The sequence below is a fragment of the Archocentrus centrarchus genome, chromosome 5 (genome assembly GCF_007364275.1).
Source record: "Archocentrus centrarchus isolate MPI-CPG fArcCen1 chromosome 5, fArcCen1, whole genome shotgun sequence".
Taxonomy (NCBI): domain Eukaryota; kingdom Metazoa; phylum Chordata; class Actinopteri; order Cichliformes; family Cichlidae; genus Archocentrus; species Archocentrus centrarchus.
This window is the reverse complement of record NC_044350.1, coordinates 11,345,297-11,356,219: the sequence shown is the minus strand read 5'-3', so window position 1 is coordinate 11,356,219 and position 10,923 is coordinate 11,345,297. Positions and strand designations below refer to the sequence as shown.

Here is a 10,923-nt window from a genome sequence, read left to right as displayed (position 1 = left end):
GCATTTTATGGCTCAAATAGAATAAAAGCAATAATGTTTTTACTCTTGGAGGTTAGTGGCTCCATTAAGGTCCAGTGGTGGCACACTGAACTCAGTTCAGGATAAAAAAAAAAAAAATCCCTCCCAGTGTTAACCCCCACCCCCCCCCCCCCCCACCCCCCCCCCACCCCCCCAACCCACCCGATCAGCAATTAAGACCCACTGTCCAGAACATAAGTCTATATTACTAGAAGAATGAAAAAAATAAAAGCGCGTCCATTAAGGGTTCAGTTGAAGCTGCAGTTCTCTCCCAGGGCCGTAGCATGAGGTTTAATAATAAAGTTAGCAGCCATCATAATGTACCCCCTGTGGATCGCAGTTCATTAATGCAGTTACAGCCTTACAAGAGTATAGGGGCTGAGAGGTGACACTGTATTGATTACAAAACCACCACCCCATATAGAAAAATAGACATGCACAGGCGCACACGAACACACCCTACACCTGACCCATGTCAGCCTTGTATATAGTGAGGCCAGCAGTGATGATTCAGCACTTTCCACCACAGAATCGGAGTTCAGTTAAATGCAGGACATGAGGAACGGAGGAGGAGGGGGAGGAGGAAGGTGCGCGGTGGAATCCAGCCAACCCTTTAGAGTGGAGAGCGTGTGGTGGGTGGAAGGGTAAGAGTTGCAGGATGGGGGTCGGTGGTGATGTCATCTGATGCTTGGAGTGATGGATAACCTTACCAAGACGATAGGGGCACACGAACGCACACAAACTCCTGGGCATTTCTACACAAATATTTACAGTAGAAGCAAACTTGTGCACTCTTACAGAAAAAGAGTAAAGTGTGTGCACACATCAGAATATTCAGCTCCCACTGTAACTCATGTAGGCTCATGCACACACACTGCACAATGCAGACCCACATTTTTAACTGCACACGCAGATGGAGGCATCCACCCACGTACGGGCACAGAGTTTTCTCTTGGTATTAAAGCACTTCTTTGGCTCTGATGCCTTGTCACTTATCTTAAGCACTAGGAAGATGTGTGCTGCGGGGGGAAGGGGGAGGAGAGAGAGAAAGATGACACACAAGCCAGCTTCATTCCTGCTGACTGCTCAACTTTAGGTGTTGTTGAGTACAGATTAACAATGACGGAAGGTACTAACATCCATCTACTGTAAACTGTGATTCATTGGAACTTTTTTCATCATCTAGCTCCAAAGCCATCTTAAGTTAAGTATCTTCTGGCACAGATGTCAGGCCTTTGATGCCACACACTGTGTAGTGTATTATTATTAATAAATCTTGTGCAGTATTGCAATACGTATCTTATATCTTATACAAAAGACTTAAATAGCCTTTGCTGGGTAGATGTTAGTGATGATTATTAAAATGTTTTATCCTGACTTTGACTCGTGACATACTGGTGGAGCTACAGTGAAAAGCAGAATTAATACATATTGCACATATTTTTTTCCCATTATTACAAAATATACAAATGAAGGTCTGTAGCTATGTGTCTGTTAAATGTGTCACATCTCTGCTGCGTGCATCTGTCCCCATTTACGTTCTTGAAACTCTGTCTCATTCCCCTCACCTGAAATATTCATTCCCTTTTCCATCTCCATTTCAAACTCGCATGTGTTTGTTTCCTTTGACTTCTAGTTTGGCGCAGTGGAAGGATTTTCTTTCTTCCTCCCTGACTTTCCTTCTTTCTCCCCCCTTTGTCTTCCTCTGTCTCTGTCACACTCTCTCGCTCCCTTATGAGCTTTCATTCCCTCTCACTTCTTTGTCAACCTCCTCTTGCAAAGAGAGCGAATGTCTATTTTAAGCAATGTGTCATGCACCAGCCACCCCCACACAGACAGAGCGCAGAGGAGAAGACTGGCACAACTCAAGCATGTTGTGTGTAAGTATCTGGGTGCTCGTGTGCCCTGTGATGGGAAGCGCATGCTGTCTTTCTTTCATAACTTTAACAAAACACAGCCTAAAACAGGTACACAAGAAGCTTCAGTAATGTCACAGTTTAACTATACATGCTTTAAAATAAACCTACTGCTGAGTACTCAGGCTGGGGCATATCAGTGCTTTCACATGCTTCTATTGCAAGTACAGCTAAGGCTCAATTAGGAGCAGTGATTTTGATTAGAAGTAGCAAAAAATGAATTACACAAATTTGCCAACTCTGAACTGAGACATCAGGGGAAAATATCCATTAATAACAAATGTTAGAATCTTGTAAAATCCTGCTTGAACATCATTCAGTGGCTGGCATCTAAAAAAAAAAACAAAAAACATCATCATATACATGCTTCTGTTATTTGATTTTGAAAAACGTTGCTATCAGTACCTAGAGCAGCATCTGGAACATCAAAAACACATTTTCTTTAAAAGAGAGCTCTGATTTAGTGTTGCACACCTTTGCCATTAGATGCATAAAGGAGTCGTTTTTAATTGCTTTGAATGATCTTGCTTTTACAACTTTTGGGTTGTCCTTTAATTCAAGGTTGTTGTCCCCCCCCCCCTAATTCCAGTTAACAACAGGTTCCAGTGCTGACTGCCAACTGTTGTACTATCATTATATATCATACTATCATCATATTATACTATCATCATACCCTATAACCCATCTTAAGAGTTGTGTGCTGTAATAACCTGCTTTAATTAAAAAGTTAACAATGCTTTATTTACACAGCTGATACTTTGAATAACCCTAACCCATAAGGCTTTTATTCTAATAGAAACAGAATCAGTTTTATAAACCACTCTTTTTACATGACCTCTGCTAAACACTAACTGAACTGTCTGGAACAGTTATCACTCAAATTGATATAACAGTAATTGACCCCATATAAAATACGCAGGATCTATCAGCCATTGATGTTAAACGATCGCATTGAACACATAATGTGTTGACACAGGTACATGAGCAAAATGTTTTTTCTTCTTCTTTTTGTCTGCAATGAACACAAAGTAAGCATAAATGTAACGCATTTAAAATACCTTGTCCATTCTGTGGTGACACACGTTACGCACGTATACATAATATCGATCCTTTTGTCTGCAGCAGCTTGAAGTGTACATGAGGTCGGCTACAGTATGTAAAATACCTGTGAACAGACTCAGTGTTCCACTGTGATTTAAATGTGTGAACATCCTGCTTCTTATATTTCTAGCATATACAAATGTGTGCTTTCAGCTTTTTTGTCTCTCATCTCACAAACATCTCACCTCATTCTGTTCCTCCTCCCCCTCCTCTCTCACTCTCTCTCTCTTTCTCTGATAGCTGGGTGTGAGATGACTCACGGGACGAGGCAAAGCGCCGGGCACACACAGCTCTCAGGTAATGAGAAATGATGTTGGTGTCAATGGTGGAATCGTCCAAATCATCCCTGAGCTGAGTTACATAATTCAAATATCATTCTTATACTCCCCCTCCTCTTTTATCCGTTATCACTGCCTTGTCCTCTGGCACACTCTCCCTCGCTTACTCTCAGTTCAAACAGATTTGATTTCTATTCCTCTATGTTCCAGTGACATCGCCGCTCCTCCGAGAGGTGTGTGCTCAGATTGGAACAAGGATCAAGTCACCCATCACAGTAAAGCATGCACGGAAAGGCCAAGAGGTAGAAAATCTGTCTGCCTATGACTGTAAGTTGGAGTATGTAGCTTTTATCTTTTTTTTTATTATTATTTTTCTTTGGCATGTTTGATGTTTGTTTGTTGTGTGCTGTTGTATTATTGTCTGTTGCAGTATTTCTGGGTGAGTCTGTTTTAATATTGTTTTCCTTGTTCCATTCTTTAAAACTCTGACCTTAAAGGGATTACCCAGTGAAATAAATTATTCAGCATTTGGGGAAATAAGCTTATTAGGGTTTTGCATCCAACATTTACAAGAGAAAATTTAAACCACCATCATCATTTCTGTAGGCTATGGCAAAATGAATCTACAGCCAGCTGCTGGTTAGCACATTTTTAGCTTCTACAAAACCTCACTAATAAACATGTAATATCTCTGTATGGATATTTGATTAAATAAGCAAACATTTCACCAAGGAATAACCATTGGGTAATGGTCTTTTCTTGATGTCTAGTCTAGTCGTTTTCAACATAAGGCTGTTGGCTGGACACCTTGGTTAGACATCCCAGCAATATAAAGTCTGTTTGATTGATTGATTGATAGATAGATAGATAGATAGATAGATAGATAGATAGATAGATAGATAGATAGATAGATAGATAGATAGATAGATAGATAGATAGATAGATAGATAGATAGATAGATAGATAGATAGATAGATAGATAGATAGATAGATGTGCAGCTGTCTGTTCACAACCACTTAACAACCAAATAAGTTGCCAGTCAAATTTCACTGTTAAAAAACACAAAGGCACATCTATGTAATTCCTGCATTGCAATAATCTGATAGTATTTCTCTAAGAGACGGTCTGATTAGACCTCTATTCTGTATGGAAACAACATCAACATCTGTTCATCTAGGGTTTGGATTTTGCCATAACGTGACCAGTTTTGACCAGTAGATAATGTTGCTGTTTCTGCCATGGTGGAAAGACTTAAGCACATATAACAAAGAAAACTCCACCACATAAATCCCTGGAAAACCACAATCTGTCATTTTTACACATTGTTTGTTGTGAAGATTTGTTGTGAAGATACAACATACAGTACATATTTATAAGTGGGACTTAGAGGCGTTTGCAGTCATATGACATTCATAATAATCAATCAAGCCTCATCCCTTGGCACTAAAAAACCCCAAATAAATAAATAAATTATCACATTTCCCTGAAAATGAAAAGTGAAGAAAATATGTGACTATAATAATAGTATATTGTCTCTGAGGATGTGGTTTAACAGCTACATGTTATCATCACAATGCCGGTATGATATGTAATATCCCTACTAATAATAGATTATACTGATGGGAATAAGGGCAAAAAGAAAAGAAAACCATTCTGGGGATTCTGTATATTGATGCAACACACTGAACTCAACCGCCCGCAAGAGCTGTTTGTGCTCAGCTTCGGGGAAAGGAAATGAAGTTCACCAGATTGTTTTTTTGGAATCTGAATTGAAAACTTTCCGGGCCAGGGCTGAGTCTGCACCGGCCAGATTGAGGTGAGATAGAGTGGAGAATATGAGCAGAGAGATGAAGCTGACCCCAACCTTTTTTCACCCTCCTGCCATTTAGAGCTGAGACTAGCAGGCTCCCTGGCAAGGTGGAAGAAAGTATGCTGTTAACTGTGAGCATGTAGTCAACTGAGGTTCTGTCTCTTTATTTTGGTCCACTTGTATTCGCTGTGATTCATTGTCCCCTTGCACTTCGTGTCTTGAGTACAGTGCTTGCACTTCCATCTTCTTTGTGCGCTTACAAGCACTTGCATGTGCATGCACACATGAAGCCTCACACGCTTTTCACTTCCATCTACTCTGTTTTTCTACTTTTTCCCTTCTATCTGTCTTCTCTCCAGCAGTGGTTGAAATCTTGGATGTATTGGCACGTCTCCTCTCATCGCCCCACCACTTGTGAGGAGGATCGAGGAGAGTTTAGGTGGGAGAGCGTGTGCTGAGGCGTAAAGGACCCTCTCAGCCTTAAGCCAAGTCCTGTCCATCCAACGGAGAGCCCAGACGGTGTGATTCAGCCCTCCTGAAGCCTGGCCAACTCATGCTCACACAAACACATGCAGCTACACACACTCAAGGCACTCGAAGAGCAAGTCACAGACATCCTTTCTCCTCTCTTAAGTCACCACAGTGAGGCTGCACTGGAGGAGAGGCACAAAGAAGAGGTGTGGAGGGGTAGCTCTGCAGTTCTCAATCCTCAAGGCAAGGTCACTTTTGCCTGGCCAGAAGCACGCATAAGTGATAGAAGGACTTAGGAGGGTACAGGTAAAAGAAAAAAATTCTGGTCTTTTTAAACTTGGGCCCTATTTTCCTATCTTTTGGGGTTTAAATTTTTAATAAGGACAAAGCTGTTTGGAGTCAGTTCAGTACTGAGCAATAACCAGAAATGATAAAGCAACTGCAAAATAATCCTACGGGGCTATTGCCCGACATTGCAATGCTTACAGTATATTTGTCAGACACGCAGGCTCAGAATAGTACTTCACTGTAAGTGTCGGTCATTTTTAGGTTATCCTGCCACTCTTTCGCATGTACTGATGCCATGTCAACAAAATAACTTGAGATAATATCATTAACTCCAGTACGTCTGCAGAACATTTTTTCTTCAAAAAAATGTGCTTTGGTGTTCTCGTAGTGATTGACACCAGTAATCTTAGTCAAAATGGTCACAGAAAACAGATGGTTTGCAAGGTGCAGTGCATGAACAGGCCTGTATTCATTAATTTGTAGCACAGCTGGTCACATCTTAAGCATGTCCCCATTGCCCAAAGTTACTCTGCAAAAGCTTTGTGAAGGGTAGTGTGTCATTGTGTTGCCACAACTCAGAAATGTGCACCCATAAACCATTTGTTTGTGTTTACTGTTTTGTTATAACTACATTTTCTGTAACTATGTAACTAGAGGCTTTTCCTTGTTTGAGACTTTTGTTAGGCACTGGTGTATCTCTGTAGGGATCTTTTGCTAATGTTTTGCTCAACAATCTGAGCATGGGAAAACAAGCACTTTTCTTGAATGCAGAAGATTGTCCTGTGGGATTACATTGGAGCTGTTTCACGGTTGCTGGTTATAGCTATCTTGCTCAACATTGGACCATTTCCAAATATTTTTGTTCCTATTAATCATCTAGACCCCATAAAGTTTGGAAAATAGCACAAAGTTTAAAAATACTGTAATTTTTGTTTAAATATGACTCCTAACACACCGATTCAACTCCCTCTAGGGCAAACACAAAAATTGATCTACGAGTATGGGGAACTGTCATCTTTTTAGATTTGAATGCATGATTTGGGGGAAAAAGGGCTGACTGATGGACAGGGTGATAAGCATGAATCTATAAGCCATGGGGACTTCAGCATGGATATTTTTGGCAATTTCTTATCAATTTTTTTGGAATTATAATGAAGGCTGTTTTGCATCTAATGATTTTCTTATGCCTTTTAAATGAGCTCCTCTGAGCAGTTTTTTATCACTAGAAAAGCCTCTTAACTCACCCATGAAGCACCTATTTACCACCCTATAAAAATATATGAATAATTATTTAATTGTATACTACTATATTATCATGGACATATTACAATTAATTATTACTATTTTATCACGTAAGGCAGAGCAAATCAAGTTTTCATTTGACCTGTTGGGAAGAACAGATTTTTTTTCTTTTTAAATTATTGATGAATTCGCTCAAAAAATAAATACATAAATACACAAATCTTCAAATTAATCTTCCTATGGACTGGATTCAGCAGTTCTGATGGTAGCTGAATTGTCTGACCTGCCACTCGCACTATCCCAGTTCACAAGCACCTTTGTTTACAGTGCAAAACATAAAATGCTTACACTTCACAGGACCTAATGACTCGTGTCACACTCTTTAGCTTCAAACTCTATTCATTCACTTTGTTTTTCACTGAAATCACTAAATATGTGTACATGTGTGTAGCTTTAAAACGTAATGTTTTCATACATAATCCTGTTGAATTTATTGTAGTTACTTGCCCAGTGTTTATACTACCATTGTTGGGGTCATTAGCTAAACCAGTACAGTATTACACACATTATTGAACATTAATTGTTACGTTTTCTTTTAAGTAATGCATTTCATTACTCCCTGGAAAAAGTAAGTCATTACACTCATTACAATACTTGTTACATTACTTTTCTATTACTCTGTGACATGTCCTGAAATGCACTGTCATATAATCACCACTTATAAACCTGAGGCTATAGTCCCACACACTGACACAAATCCCTATTCAAAGGAGGACATGCAGTTGATCTTTCGTTTAGTGTTTGAATTTGAATACAAAGCCGAAAACACAAAGCAAAGTGGAAACCAGCCAAAGCAACTTCAAAGCGATCGACAGAGCGATTGTACAGTAGAAATATGTACAGGTAGAAATGAAGGCTACGATGCTACAAGACAGACTGCTCATCACTGCCTTTGTTACCTGCTGAAAATCAGACTCTGGCTGCTGGGCTGGGGCCAGCAAACACTCAGCTTTATCATCACTCTGGGTTCTTTGCTAGCTTTGTGTTAGCGCGGTGTCTGTGAAGATTTCTGCAAAGAACTGATGTTGTGTTAGCGGTATCATGCAGCTGTTTCTGTCCTGGGCACAGTTTGCACTTTACCATCGCACTCTTGTCCTTTCATGCAATAAAAATAAAAGTAATGTTCATAGCTCCACTCTTCAAAAGTTGTAGACTTCTCCACTTTTTTGCACCTCGCAATACATGAACTGAAATGAGCAGCACAAGTGAGCAGGAAATATAAGCCATGTTTGATTTTTCTTTTCTTTCCATCCACCCAATGTGCAGATAATTGAAGAACCTTTGTAATACAAATAACAACATAATTGTAACTGTAATGTGATTACTTAATTTAGTACAATAGCACAGTACATTACTGTGTTACAGAAAAATGAAATGTTATTACAGCAATGCATTAAAAGTAAAGCATTACCCAACACTAGGCTTATTTTTCTTTTTAAATCCCAGACTAGCTTCTATTTATGTCTTGAAGCCAATAGGATGTCTGCTTTAGCAGTAGCCTCATTGTGTCCACGTAGATTAGCATTGGGAGAACACAGTGGCAGGGGACTCCTTGAATGACCAAGAGACCTTCTCAGCCTAGTATTGTATTCACCCTCCCCCTGCTTCTTTAAAACTCAGCCTCCAAGAAAGAAACAATGAAAGGCTACCCTGCCACACAGTTCACTATAGTTCATCCACATCTAGGCCTTGAGGGGCTAGGACTGCCTCAGTGCACACGCAATGCTAACCTTGACTTACGAGTTATATGGATATATCACAGGAAGATCATATTATAAGACATAGGTATGCTTTGGGGTTAGGAAAATAAGTGCAGGGCACATTGAATAATATATCAGTATTAGTACCAAGAGTGGACTAAGAATACTGTATTTGAACCCATGAATGGGTCAAGGAAGAGCAGGAAAAGTAAGAGTAAAGAAGAGAAGGGAGGAAATAGAGAGAAAGAGTGAGAGAAGGTGGGTGAGTGTGACAAGCGCCATAATGTCCTCTGAGATGCATTTGGACACAGTGAGCATCTGTCAAAACAAGGCAGCCTCAACGGCCGCCTCACTAATGGCTATGGACGTGAGCGACAGAGGGGTAGGAGAGGTGGGGAGAGACACACAAGACTGCTGCTGCACGTGCACTCACACAAATCACACATGCATAGACGGACACAAAAACTCTGCTTTTTTTGTTTGCAGCAAAGCATTGATACCAAATTTACATGAAGCTACAATGTAATAGCTATTGAACTATTTTCATGTTTGTGCACGCGCGTGCGCGTGTAGTCATGCACCTGATTATGTTGGTTTCTGTGTGCAAACGCAGTGTGTGCATGTTTACCTTCCAACTGTGGTTTTTGGTTGTCAGATACTTTCCACCATCTCTCATTGTGATGAATTGAGTGCTGTGTCAATCAGTCATCTGAATTGTTTTTTTTTTTTCTTCATTTTTTTCAAGGCAGTTTGGGCTGAGTTGTGTTCACTCTCCCTCTCCCTTTCTTTCTGCCTTGCTGTCTGTGTACAAGAAACATCTATAATAAATCATCATAGGGTTTAAATCAAAGTGCTGTTAGAAAATGTGACTATACATGGCAGTTACACACATACACAAAAAAAAATCATAATGTTGACAGCTTACTGTAATTGAAACAGACATCCTTTTTTTGTTTTTTGTTTTTTTTACAGTTAACATTGCCCTATCTGTTTGATAGGAAACATAAAAGATTGAATTTAAAGTTATATTAGACTTGTACATCCTATTTCCCCCCAGGTCTGTAGAAAGAGTGTACAGGAACAAAACAGTACAGTGCTACCAAAATCTTAACCGCCTAAGGCTACTGCTGCTGTGCGTACAATGGGAACTCAGGCACAAAGAGTGGTATAAGACCCACAAACTAAATTATTGCTTCAGTGAAATTAATTAATTAAATTCAATTAATTTTCAAACCTTTATAATTTATGTTCAATAAGGTGCTCCTGTTTTTTCAAAGACCCTTTCAACAAAAATGGCATACAAAGCAAGTAAAACAGTCAAATATGAATATAAAGACTTGGTGGGTCACACAGTGGCAAATACAAATACACTCAGACTGCTGACTACCAATTACTCTAATTATTCTTACCTTACGATGCTAGCAATTAGGCAGACATGAGTAGAAATGCTTCTTCAGAATTCAACTAAATGCTCTTATTTAATGATGATAATTTGAATTTATTGTAGAAAACAAAAGGGAAAATACTTTTAAAGTCAGCATTCAACATATTTTGAAGAAAATATTAATTGCATGGTTTTTAAAAGGTTTGCACAAACTGGCTGCAGATTTAAACTTGTATTTTTTGGTTAAGAGTTCCTGTAGTAGTGCTCAAAGGAAACATTTTCACAACCCAGAAAGGTACCCTGTTAAGTATCCATTCCTGGTCATTAAGAGCTTCTTAATGATGCCTTTCCATCTTGCAGGAGAATTCATATTAAAGTACTATAACTTAAGCTGGATTCACATATGCACTGATTGTGCTTTATTCACATTCTGTTTATTACGTGAGAAACAAAACATGTACTGTAGAACCTCAGATTCTTTAAACAACTGTTATTTAACAATTTCCATTTCCATCAAAAACAATAACATAACATATACGACCATATTATGAATGTATCATTGACCAATAATCAAATTAGTTTGCAGGATGTTTAGGAAGCCAAACCTAACCTTTATAACATATTTAGATAGCTTTGGCTTTTGTTCAAAACTAA

General features: G+C 39.2%; 1 long non-coding RNA gene across 1 annotated transcript; it reads left to right on the top strand.

Moving 5' to 3' along the window:
- Positions 1-1,841: 1,841 nt before the first annotated feature.
- Positions 1,842-3,636, top strand: LOC115779813 (uncharacterized). The gene is made up of 3 exons (XR_004019945.1): positions 1,842-1,898; positions 3,276-3,332; positions 3,524-3,636. It is a non-coding gene; the product is annotated as an uncharacterized LOC115779813 (long non-coding RNA).
- The last annotated feature ends 7,287 nt before the right edge of the window (positions 3,637-10,923 follow it).